Below are 13277 nucleotides of genomic sequence, written 5' to 3' on the forward strand. Positions count from 1 at the left end.
CTTGCTATTGCTTTAGCCCTACTTGCCCCATAGATGTGTAATTCCCCACGCTCCCTGCTTGCAGCCTCAGCTTTAACATATGCTGTTGTTCCCTGCCTCACATAGCACCCTTAGTGCTGACACTTGGAACTGTGACTCCATTCCTGTTGCTATTAAATATACTGTTCTTGTCCTAAAGAGAAATGAAGGCTTTGATTTCCATGGCTGCCAGACTTCTGGCCCATCCAGTAACACAATTAGAAAGCTTGCAGATGAAGCAAAACCATCATCCTTCTTTTCCAGCTGGCATAAGCAAAACATTTAGAAGAGTTAATGTGTTTATTGAGCACTCAAGTCCTCCACAACATTATTTTGAGACCCACTAATGCAATGGTCAGGATTTAAATGAATGTCCAGAACTTTCAAAGTTGCTTGGTTTAGGGTACTGTTGTATCAGGATTTGGCTTCAATTTGATGGTGGGGTCCCACTTAAAAAATGGTTGGGTGTGTTTAAGAGATGTTATTAAAGATAAAGCAGAGAAACTAAAATGTCAGAATTTAGGCTGACCCTTTTTTGATTATCAATCAAAATGTCAGATCAATCTTGAGAGTGGAGGTGGTTTTCATTAGAATGGGGCAAAGAAGCTACAATCTGCAGGAGATGCAATTTACTAGGTGGGTCTGTGTGGCAAGGTTTTGGTAGTGGGGGCGGGGCAGGGGTAGCTTCTGTGAGAAGTTTCCCAAAGTTTCCCCCCCATCCAACAGAGCCAGTGCCAGCCAGCTCCAAGATGAACTCACCACTGTTCAAAGCTGAGTCCATCATCAATGCTGGTAGCACCTCTGGGAATAATGTATTTAAGAAGAGGTGAGAGGTAATACTGCACAATTGCATCAGAGAGAGAGGAGTGAGAATATGTGGGAAAGAATTCTGCTGGAGACCCAAAGCTCAGTGAGGAAGGAGGGAAAGAAGGTGCTTTGAGACAGCTGTTCCCCTGCAGCCATGGCAGTCCACAGAGAACAGAGATTCACCTGCAGCCCATGGAGAACTCCATGCTGGTGAGTGCCCAAAAGAAAGATGTGACCCTGTGGGAAGCCCACACTAGACCAGGCTCCCAGCAGGGCCTGTGGACATGTGGAGAGAGGTGCCCACACTCTAGAGCAGGTTTTCTGGCAGGACTTGTGACCACACAGGGACTGGCACTGGAGCAGTTAGTGAAGAACTGCAGCCTGTGGGAAGAACTCACATTGGAGCAGTTTGTGAACTGTCTCTGGTGAAAGAGACCTCATGCTGGAGCAGGGGAAGAGCTTGAGCAGTCTTCCTCTTGAGAAGAGAAGGAATGGCAGAGACAATATGAGCTGATTGTAGTCCCAGGTCCTTGTCCCTCTCTGTTGCTGAGGGGGAAGTGATAGAAAAAATCAGGAGTAGAGCTGAGCCTGGAAAGAAAGGGATGGGAAGAATGTGTTTTTAAGATTTTCTTTTATTTCTCATTGTCCTACTCTGATGTGTTTAGTAATAAATCAGATTTTCCCCAAGTTGAGCCTGTTTTGCCTGTGATGGTAATTGGAGAGTGATCTCTCCCTGTCCTCATCTCCAGTCTAAGCCCATTGTCTGCTGTGTTCAGCTGAGGGAGGGGAGTCACAGACTGGCTTTGGTGGACACCTGGCTTCCAGCCAGGTCACCCCACCATACTAGGTGTTGCCCAGACAGCTGGGCTGCCCCAGATTGTTGACAACCAACCATATAAAATGAACAGTTGTAGAGTATGTATCTGTTATCAGTTTTAAATAAATGGATTTTGTGATTTTCTGCTGAAGTGGTTCTCTTTTGCTGACCCAGCCAGCCTGGCTCAGCTGGCTCCCTTCATCATTGCTGATATCACCTGTGATTAACCCATCTTCCTGTATTGATTGCCACCATCTCTGATTGTGATGCATGAATTGTTCTTCCACCTTTGCCTTGAGGGGATGGTGTCATGTGAGGGGTTTAGGAAGGGTTTTTCCCCCAGCCTGTCCCGCTAGCAGTGGCCAGTATGTATTCCCACCAGTTACACAGCTGCACAACCTCTGGCCACAGAGGTTAGCTTGGGTCATTCAGGAATTTCTGCTTGAATGGCAGCCTGGTATGAAATTCCCCAAGGGCTAGCTGAGCTGGTGAAACACTTGGGAGCTATCAGACACTCACGTACATGTAGGACCTCAGACCACTAGGTAAGTGTCCAGATCCCAGGGCTTAGGTGTGTGTGTAGGTGTGAACTGTGGTGTGGGAAGGTCCTAACGTCTCCTTCAGAACTCTTGACTAGGGATGATATTGGACCGAGTGAGTTCAGCCTCACATGGCTGGCTGTCATAATTTGGGACTGATTTTCAGCACTGCTTGATTGCAGTGGTTTGTGACTCAAGTTTTTTGGGGAGAGGAATGCAACTGGAATGGATTTCCCATCAGCAAATAAGTAAATACTGCAGTTCCAACAGGAATTCTTATGAAAATAATTAAACTTTAGTGGTCTTTATCCCTGCCTTTTTTGTTCAACAGCTCATTTGGAACATCTAGACTAACCTTGGGCAAATCCACCAAGTGTGTTGCCTCTGTTTCCCTGCATGAAGGATAATACTTCACTGCCTCACCAGGGCATTTATTACACTTAATTAATGTTGTAATGTGTCTTTAGTTCCTCTGATAAAACATGTGGTGCAAATGCAAAGTTGTTTTTACTGATTGGATTGTTAATTAAATGTGCACATATAAATGATTTATTTGCATTAGAGAACTAAGACTTAATAATTTAAAATATTAACAGCAAGGTGGTTGGATCAATTTTAAGCCTATTATCATTCAGCTATTTAGAGAATGAATCAAATGGCACTGGGAAAGGAAGGAAAGCAGGAGCTGGATGAGCTAATGACTTATTTTGTGGTATTTCTATGAGGGGATCAATTTAATAGTAGGATCTGAATTCTGGTGCCTGGCCCAAGCAAGCTGCTGGCAGCATCAACCATGTGCTGAGCTTTATAAAGCACAGGAGACATGTCATATAGCAGTGATCCTTTTAGACCCAGTGGGATTTGTCAGCCTTCAGAGGACCAAGCTCCAGCTCAGAACAGCAGCTGGTGTGCAGTATTAGCTGTTGTATATCAGGAAACAGCACAAAAGCAAGGATATCTGGGGCATGTGTGACTCTGTGAGCTGCTGACGTGGATCACCTTCTCTAGGTGGATGGTCCTGGCCCAGTGGCAGTTTGTTCCCACGAAATAACATGATGTTGCAGTCCCTAACCATAAGGCTTCTGCCTGCTTATATGCTTTTGTCCTCTGGGGTTTATCTAGCAGATGTTTCTTAGATGTGGGAATGAGCTGTAGCTGACAGTCCAGGCAGGGCTCAGGGGAATAGATGTATCATCCTAGTGCAAAAATTAGTTGAAGAACCAAGGGAAGGCTGCCTCTAGAAGCAGATACAGTGTGTTGATTGTATACTGGTACCAGAAAGGAAGGCTTACTGTCTTCTCTTCCCTTTTTGGCCCCAAGGAACATGTGCACATTGTTGTTGGTGCTAGTGTGGTGGAGAAAAGGAAAAGGAAAGAGGAGGGGAAGGAAAAGAAGGAAAGGGAAGGAAAGGAAACTGTGCTCTAAGGAGGATTTTCAAGGGTGAATTCACTTGAGGAAGGAGATGTATCTAGTACTGTGGAAGAGGCAGTTGAAACCAAAAACAGAGTCCTGAAAGTAAGGTTTTGATGAGAAATGCTATGCTAGGGACAATCTTACAAATACAGAAGTCTTGAAGAATATGGCTCAGATGGTCTTGGAAAAATCCAAGTGTTTTTGCACAGGTAAGGGAATTGCTGATTTGAGTGTGAAGATGACTTGAAAGAGGGATCTGAGGAGTGGTTGGGTACAGTTGAGCTGGAAGAGAAATCACTTACTTGAAAAAAGAAGGAAGAAGAGTAGAGAAAATAAGAGGAATGGGAGAGACATTGTGAGTGTGAAAGAGGCATGACAGAAGCATTTGAACATGAAGCTTTAGCAGATTGAAGCTTGCCTTCTGCAGGAAGGGCAAGGGGAGTGTGCTGTAAATTAAAGAGGACCAAGGAGCTGAGATAGAATCGCAGAATATCACAAGTTGGAAGGGACCCACAAGAATCATGAAGTACAATTCCTGGCCCTATACAGAATACCCCAGCAATCCACCACATGCCTCAGAGTGTTGTCCAGACACATACTGAGCTCTGTCTGACTTGGTGCTGTGACCACTTACTGGGGAGCCTGTTCCAGTGCCCAGCTGTCTTTTGGAGGGAGAAGTTTTCTCTCCTAAGTTTCCCTGCATCCATTCTTTCCTAGTTCAGCAGCTGAGAGCTGTAGTCCTTGCTGTGCTTTGGTACTGGGCTGTGTAGCTCTGGTGTTTGTAGGGTGGATTGTTTGTCTTATCTAATTCAGGGTAACTTGAATAGTAAAGGCTTTTCACATTCTACTGATTCGTGTTTACAGCTCTGATCCCTGATGGTTTGCCACTGGTCTGCACAAAACTAAAGTCTGAAGGTACCAGATTTAGATGAAATTTCTGAATACTCTCATGCAAATCAGTAGCTGTTTCTCCAGACTGTATATTTTGTTTTAGATGCGAGTTTGGAAGGGAGACATATTCAATAGCAGTATTAATGATAACACCCTGGGGCTTGGTTTTGCCCCACACTGCACTGATGGGAAGAGCAGCCTGACCTTGGCTAGGGAGAGATTAAATACATCACCTCCAGCATGATGTAATGACTGACTGTAACAAACAATAGAATGGAAAGGGGGGGAAATGTATTGGCAGTAGGAATGCAGGTCTTAAACTGTGCAATTATCAAGCAATGTATAGCATTGTGTTGCTAAATGAATATTTGGGAGTTTTAAGTCTTAAAAGAATTGATGCTAAAAGCTGTCTTCACTGAACTAATGCATTGCCATTTCCTGTGGTTTTGCAATATTGATATTGCATGTTTATGTTTTTTGAATGCTTATTGTGAGCTGTATTTATATACTGCTGCCACTTCCTTCAAGGTCTTGAGCATATTGTTTATGGGAGCATCTGAAATTCCAGGATTTATGACTATAGGAACAAGTAATTTTAGAGACCCTGTTACAGATAAATGGGCAGTGGAACTCAGTATTCCCACACAGAGAGGAGGAGAAGACTTGTGCTTTGGGGGTGCAAGGTTAACACCAGAATAATTTGGTTTTAATGTATGTCTCCCTACCTTGCCTCCTGGGGGAGTGTGCAGCAGCTGTTAGAGCTGTGTATCTTGCTTTGCAGTACATGCAGAATAATAAGTATCTAATGAGATTTTCTCATCTTGGATTCTAAATAAATTAGATGCTCATCAATTCCAGCTTTGTTCTAGAATGACTAAATTGCAGAGGTAGTTGCCAGTGTATCAGCAGTATCTGGGGTAGGCTTTGCTGGCTGGCTCTCCTGCCTTTGCAGAGCTTTCTTTGCCTTCTCTACATCAGTCTCATTGGCCTGCATTTCCATCTTGAATTTAGAAGATGGTATAGAAACAAGGAAATTGATGGCTATGTACTGCATTGGATATGTGTGTACTTGTATTTTCTTCTAGCCCTGTCTTCAGTTGTCTTTTTGATACTGGTATGGTTTTGGTTGTTTGTTTTTTTGTTGGTTTTTTTTTTGAGAGCTACATGCAGAAATGAAAAGGCACATTAAGGACAAGGGGTTTCTCACTTGGCTGAGAGATAGCTTACTGCTTATTTGAGTGTATCATTGGAGCAAGCCTTGGATTGCTCTGTTCAGGGCACCCATGAGCTGTGAATGCAAACCTGTATATGTATGATGACAAACAAGCTTCCAGTTACACAGCATCTTATGCTGGGTTTGATATGAATAGAAGAAAAAAAATGTGTTGTAAAATCCAAACATGAGAAGACTATTTCAGGCAGTAGGAAAAAGGGCTGTAGTCATGTGTATTGAGTTGCAGCTAGAAATAATGGATGTGGAAGTGTCAGAAAACTTGATAAAAGCATCACAGGTACAGAGGATAAAGTCTGGAATGGATAAAAAACAAAGGAAGGGAGTCAAAGAGATGCTGAATTTATACCTGGGCACATTTCCTAGTGAGGTGCACTTTATCTTGTGTGGAAGCTGCAAGCTCTGTATGATGTAGGATGTATTTTGTTTGAAAACTTTTTTCTAAAACGCTTTTCAGTGTGCCCATGAATTCTGACATAAGTAGAAACTGTATATATGTTTATATGATTGGAGGCAAGTCTTTCTACAGGAAGTGAGTCAAACGAATGCCATAATCTAAATCTGAGGATTAACATCTTAGGAAATATCCTTGTTATGCTGGGTGGGTATGATTGTGTAGCATTTTTGAACTTAAAAAATCCAAAAGATTGTGTACTTGCAGCTGGCTCTAGAAAGAAGCACAGACAAGATCTTTTTCAGATGTATTGAGTTTTTGCTTTTTTTCTGGGGCCCAGATAAGCCTAAAGAAGCTTTATCTCTGTGTTTACAGAGGTATTACCTTCAGATTTAGACAAAAATACAGTTTCTAAGGATTTAAAGACACAGTTTAGGTGTGCATGTTCTGTTCCAGGTTTTATACCTGAAGAGTTAGGTGTTGCTGCTCCTGAAATATTTTAGTACATCTTTTGTGTGTTAGACCTTGTTCTGTAAAGAAGCACTTGGTGTAAAGTAATTAATTTCTGCTTCAGCCTGATGTTCACACTATAGATAATAAATATTCCTTTAAATTTGTTCAGAAGGTATTAATGTTAGGTGAGCATGATGGCATAGAAAGTAAATTCTGGTTTACAGGGAGATAGAGGGTTGTGCACCATTTCAGCCAACCCACTGTGCACCTTTCATTGATAACTGTTCTATCACAAGAATAGAAAAATACTCCAAAATTTGGCATGCAGCACATTGTCCTGCTGGGAAGGGATCTAATCTAGCAGTTCAGCTTTTCAAAACCTCTTGATTTTTGTACACTGGAAATTCATTGTGTTTTCTGGGTTAGAATTTGTAATTTTCTTCCAAAAACAAAAAGCTGGTATGTCATACGACAAGAAAATAACTAGGACTCAGGGAATTTAGAGTGAAAAGCTATTAGAATCAGCTAATTACGAGATGAAGAGCAGTCAAGCAGTGGTGGTCTATTGGGGAACCACTTTTGTACATTTAGATGTGTAGAAAGACTTTGTGTGTGACGTTGATGGAAAGTTTTGGTGAAATATGTTTTCCAGATAGTCTATAGCTCAGTCCTAAAAGCCAGCATCAGTAATTGTTGTCACCTTCAGTAAGGAAGGAGTAAATTTACTTAAATAATGGACTTTCTGTACAAACAGCACTGGATTTAGTTCAATTATATATTTTTATTCTACCTGCAAATAGCAGAAGACAATGGCTGCTTGAGTGCAAGCTTTCTCACCCAGGTGATTTTCCCACTGTATCAACAGCTTTGCTTAATTAAGCTCCAGCTCCTTGGAATAGGTGTTGAAAAAACAGCCATTTGTTAGCCAGAACATCTACTGGGGAGGGAATATGAGAAGTTGTTAATTTAAAATAAGATCTTTAAGAACCTAGCTGTGAATCCATAGAACAAACCTAACTGAAAAACCAGGAAACTCATGCTTGCCTGAGTGATGGCTGTGCTGGAAATTTGAGGTAAATCTCCTTTATTTGTGCAGAAGGGGTGGGATAACAAAGAAGTGCAAACATTATGGCCTGTAATTATTTATAATATGGTGAAAGACCCAGAAATGATTTCCAGTCCTTTGTGTGAAAATGTGCACATATAACTTGGAAACGTATCCATCCTAAGGAATGATCTCTTCAGCTTTTTCCTTCAGTGTGGGCTTCTGATTTCCACTTCAAGGATTGATATGGGTGGGATAGCAAGAGAGGAGTGGTCTAAGAAAGCATTGTATTCAAGGGAAAAAAAGTTGTTAGTGTTTTGTGAACATCTTACCCTTTTCGAGCCCTTTCAGAACAAGTTTGATGTCAGCAGAGGAAGACTAAAATACTCAGTTATGATTTTGTACGAGCCCACTGGTGAGAGGGACGTGTAGCTCCTGCAGCTGCAGTGAGGCATCTTTATTGAGAGGAGGGATAGCCAGAGAGGAGCCCTGCAGGTACTGGAAGGATGGAGGGTGTATCCAGAGCTTTTCCTCACTCCCTGGCATTGAGTCCACTGGGTTATCAGTGGCTGTCCCTTCTGAGATGTATGCATGGTTTTAACAGTTATCCATCTGGGATCACATACCCTCTCCTCCCAGCAAAAGATGTGAAGGAGTGGAAGAGCTCCAACCTCAGCTGTCATCGACTCCCTGTTGCACCAGAGCAGCTCTGACAACTTTTCAGTTCTTCAGCTGAGTTTCTTCAAACCTCTCAAAACATCCAGAGCATTTCTGATTGTCTTACTGTTGACTACTCTTGCATGAATAGCACCAGTCAGCCAGACTTGAATTTTCCTCTCTTCCTGTACAAATGGCTTCCCCAGGGCCATCCAAAATAGGGCTCATCTTGGAGGGAAGAAAATCAGTGTGCTTCAAAACCCAACTGTCACCAGGTGAATTATTCCTTTGAATGATGAATGTAGCAGGTATCTCATATACTCAGGAAGGTCCTAAACTTGATTTTGTTCTTCTTTGCATGTGCTGCAAAGATTTTTATTTTTTTTTTTTGTGCAGTCAGTGAAAGTTCCTTCAAATCCTGTGGGTGAATGCTCTAAAGTTACCATGGGTCCACCAGTCATGCTCAGACTGAAGAAACAGGTATTTGTCAGGTTCAGGACAGAGGTGCTTGGGTCAAGTCTGTCTCTGCTCTCAAGACCAATTTACAGCTTCATTTTACGTAATGGTTACCTCTGTGTGAATATATATCCAGCCTGTGCAGTAACAGAGGCTTATGATGGAGTCAAGTCCTTCCCATGTCAAGGAATTGCTCTTCCGATTTCCCATAATATCGTCTCTGCAGTCCAAAAGAGTTTTTCCTGGGTCTTAGCACAGAACTTCAGCCTTGGAGCACATTAGAGCAGTTCTGGAACTGGACCCTATATTAGTTTTAACATGAGTCCTGACATGCACCTACATTTGCCGGTTAGATTTTTTTAATTCATATGTTATAATAAAAGACAAGAAGATGCATAATTTTGATGTCCCCAGAGCTTTTCTCTATTGCTTTAAGAGGACCAAGATTCTAAAGGTTGAGATTAGCAGCCACACAGAACAAAATGCTGCTGTTTCCAGGCAGTAAACCCTAATCTCTCAGTCTTGGCTATGTTTGTTCATTTTTCTTCAGTGTTGCTTTAGCAAAGGCATCTTGTTCCTTCTGCCTCTCCTACTAAGAGGGGCTGCAGGTGCAAACCACTCATAGAAGAAGATTCATATGTAGAAGAGTCATTTTAATAACTGCTTTCCTCAGAGCAGGATTACTCTGTTGGGTTGGATCTTCATCATTCCCACTGCCTCTGCTTTGGGAGTTTCTGGTTCCTGCAGGCAGCAGAAATGGAAGGGAAGAGTAAGGCCAGTCTTTAAACCTTCTTGCCCTGCATAGAAGCACCAACTGGTTATGGTAAAGCAGAACATGCATCCACAAAGGATGGTGAGACCCTGTTTTTCATGCTTCAGTGATACAGGTAGTCATAGTAGTGTGTTTAGGGAAATAGGTGTTCTGCCACTTCAGTGGTGATGGTGGTTTTCTTTGAGGTCCTGGTGATTCCATTCATACATATCCTAGCAAAAAGATTGGTTTAATGTGCACACAGCTTTCACAAGTCACAAACCTACAAATCTAAACTTCATAACTTCTTTAGGTGTTTAACACATTGAGTATATTGACTATTTTACAGGCTACACAAAAGGAAGTGAATTGTTTCTTTGGAGGATTAAAAACAAGTTGCTTAGCTGTGTTCCTGGAGAAGCAGTGCTAGAGTGCCTTAACAAGCAAGTCGCTGTTTGTTTGGTGACAGATTTGGTGCTAATTTTGCTGCTGTCTGCTCCTGTTTGCATCTCATGGTTGTGGATGAAAGCAGCAGAGCAGTGATTAGCTCAGACCCTGCTGAAAAAAAACCCCAATACCCAGGGGCTTCTGAAGAACAAGGGAGTTAGAGTAAATTACCCTCTGGCATTTTTATTTTATTTAGCAGGTAAAACTGTTCATTGAAACAGAGTTCATTTACAGTGGCACCCCAGCAGACTGCAGCAGCAGGACAAATTACCAGTCACTCACATTGCAAACAAGAATCATTCAAACCCTGCATCATCTGTACTCAGGAGTTCAGGTCTCCTGCACTGGACACTAGATCACTGCTGGTCCTTCTCCCTTGCTTCCAGAATCCTATCAAGCATCCTGGTCCTTCTTTCCATACCCAGCTAATATTTATATCTGCTTTCCCCTGCCAGTGGGTTTTGATTTTACTGCTGTTAACCAGAAGCTGAGCAGTTCACTGGATTAGATTCTTAGCCACCAAATTAAAATAACTTACAGTATATTTTTCCGTTGAGGATATACTTTCTTTTCAGGAGCTTACACTTGGAAGATCATTAGTGAGATAATATCAGGGGTTTTAACTAATCCTGTAATGATTGTACCAGAGTGAACAAATCTGTCTGTGTCAGTTAGCCCAGTAGTCCACCACAAGTCTACTCTTACCTGATAAATGGATTTTCACACTGAAGGGGATTTTTCTCTCTTTGCCCCAAATCTGGAAGCAGTGCAAAGTCCTGAACTTCATGGTGAGACAGCACATAGCCAGCTTGGGGCTGTGTTGAGCTGCCTTCCCACTTCCTTTGGAACTGAGCATGTTCTAGTCACTGAGTCTATTAAAAATACATATGTTAAGTGATGGGATAATTACAGGAAGTTTGTCTGGGGATGGATAGCAGGAGTCAGAAATCTAAAAATATGTCTCAGAAAATGCATCAGCTGTCCTGGCAGAAAACAGTTCCCTGCGGGCGGTTCAGCAGCGTGCACTACATATACTGGCATGAGGATGGCTGCAGGACACCTGTCTGGGAGTAGTGCTTCTCCTTCAGCATCTCTGGGGCTCTTTCAGCATGTCCTGGTTTGAAAGGACTGGCGTCCGCCAGCAAGGGCAGAAGTTTCCCTTTGGAATAGAGACTTTGGTTCCACTCCCCCCCCAAGTATTATAATTGTTTGAATCAAGGACTCTGAAGCAGAGATAAGGGGGTGGGAATAACAGCTCTTTTACTAATATATCTAACTGTACAAACAGAAAACAACAGTTAATATTGCTAACAGAATGAAATAGATAACTCGGTGTCAGTCCCTTTAGATGCAAGCACGCTGTCTCTGTGCTTAGTCCACAGCCCGGATGTGCCGAGGGCAGACGGAAACAGAGGCAGGAGGGAGGGGGGAGGGGCGGCAGCGGCCACACCGGTCTGGGTGGGAACGGGCTGGAGCGGCGGCTCCTCGCTCACCGTGTGTGTCCGGGTGATCAGCTGTGTCTGCCGGTGGCGTGGTGGGTAGAGGGAACCTTTCCTTTGAACATCCACCCCAGCACTGGCAGTCGGGGTGCCAGGAGAAGCTGTGCTTCTGTGCCAATCACCTCTGAGGCAGCTTGAACTCCCTCATAGGCAGCCAAGATTTCCTTCTCTGTGGGAGTGTAGTTGGCTTCAGATCCTTTGTAGCTTCTGCTCCAGAATCCCAGGGGTCGGCCTCGGGTCTCACCAGGCCCCTTCTGCCAAAGGCTCCAGGACAGACCATGGTTCCCAGCTGCAGAGTAGAGCACATTCTTTACCTCTGGTCCTGTCCTGACTGGGCCAAGGGCCACTGCATGAGCAATTTCCTGTTTGATCTGGGCAAAAGCTTGCTGTTGTTCAGGGCCCAAATGGAAATCGTTCTTCTTGCGAGTGACCTGGTAGAGAGGGCTCACAATCTGACTGTACTCAGGGACGTGCATTCTCCAAAAGCCTATGGCACCTAGAAAAGCTTGTGTCTCCTTCTTGCTTGTTGGTGGGGACATTGCAGTGATCTTATTGATGACCTCAGTGGGGATCTGGCGCCGTCCATCTTGCCACTTCACTCCCAGGAACTGGATCTCTCGGGCAGGTCCTTTGACTTTGCTCTTTTTAATGGTGAAACCGGCTCCCAGCAAAATCTGAATGATCTTCTCACCTTTCTCAAATACCTCCATTGCTGTGTTCCCCTACACAATGATGTCATCGATGTACTGCAAATGTTCTGGAGCCTCACCCTTTTCCAGTGCAGCCTGGATCAGTCCATGGCAGATGGTGGGGCTGTGCTTCCACCCCTGGGGCAGTCAGTTCCAGGTGTACTGCACGCCCCTCCAGGTGAAAGCAAATTGAGGCCTGCATTCTGCTGCAAAAGGAATGGAGAAGAATGCATTTGCAATGTCAATGGTGGCATACCACCTTGCTGCCTTGGACTCCAGCTCGTACTGGAGTTCCAGCATGTCCGGCACGGCAGCGCTCAGCGGTGGAGTCACTTCATTCAATGCCCGATAGTCCACAGTCAGTCTCCATTCTCCATCAGATTTCTGCACAGGCCAGATAGGACTGTTGAAGGGTGAGTGGCTCTTGCTGACCACCCCTTGGCTCTCTAGATCACGGATCATCTTGTGGATGGGGATCACAGCATCTCGATTTGTCCGGTACTGCCGGCGGTGCACGGTCATGGTGGCAATTGGCACCTGTTGCTCAGTCACTTTCAGGAGTCCTACTGCAGAGGGGTTTTCTGGCAGTCCAGGCAAGGTGTTCAACTGCTTAATACTCTCTGTCTCTACAGCAGCTATTCCAAAAGCTCACCTGAACCCCTTTGGGTCTTTGTAGTCGCTGTTCCTGAGGAAGTCTATGCCTAGAATGCACGGTGCCCCTGGGCCAGTTACAATTGGATGTTTCTGCCACCCCTTCCCTGTCAGGCTAATCTCAGCTTCCAGCAAAGTGAATTCCTGTGATCCCCCGTCACCCCAACAATGGAAACAGGTACCTTCCCCACATGTTCTGGTGGTATCAGGGTGCATTGTGAACCAGTATCAACTAACACTTTATGTTTCTGTGGCTTTGACGTGCCATCGCACCCACACTATCCAATAGATCCTGTCATCCCATGCCTCTCCCTGGCTAGAGGCAGGGCCCCTCTAGCCCTGGTTATTGTTTCTTTCCTGGGCATACATAGTGGAGGTTCCTTCCAGGGGATCTGACAGAACATCCTCCTTGCTGTAATACCCTGCACCTTGCTTGTGGGAGGTTGAGGCTACCTTCATTTTAGTGCAGCTCCCTCGGTTAGCATTTCCCTCCCTGAGCTGACGCACCTGTGCTGCCAG

General features: G+C 44.1%; 1 protein-coding gene across 4 annotated transcripts in view; it reads left to right on the plus strand.

Moving 5' to 3' along the window:
* Positions 1-13277, plus strand: part of COP1 (COP1 E3 ubiquitin ligase) — a 135594-nt gene that overhangs the window by 115961 nt on the left and 6356 nt on the right. The window lies entirely within an intron of this gene.

The sequence above is a fragment of the Erithacus rubecula genome, assembly GCF_903797595.1.
Source record: "Erithacus rubecula genome assembly, chromosome: 10".
Classification (NCBI taxonomy): Eukaryota; Metazoa; Chordata; class Aves; order Passeriformes; family Muscicapidae; genus Erithacus; species Erithacus rubecula.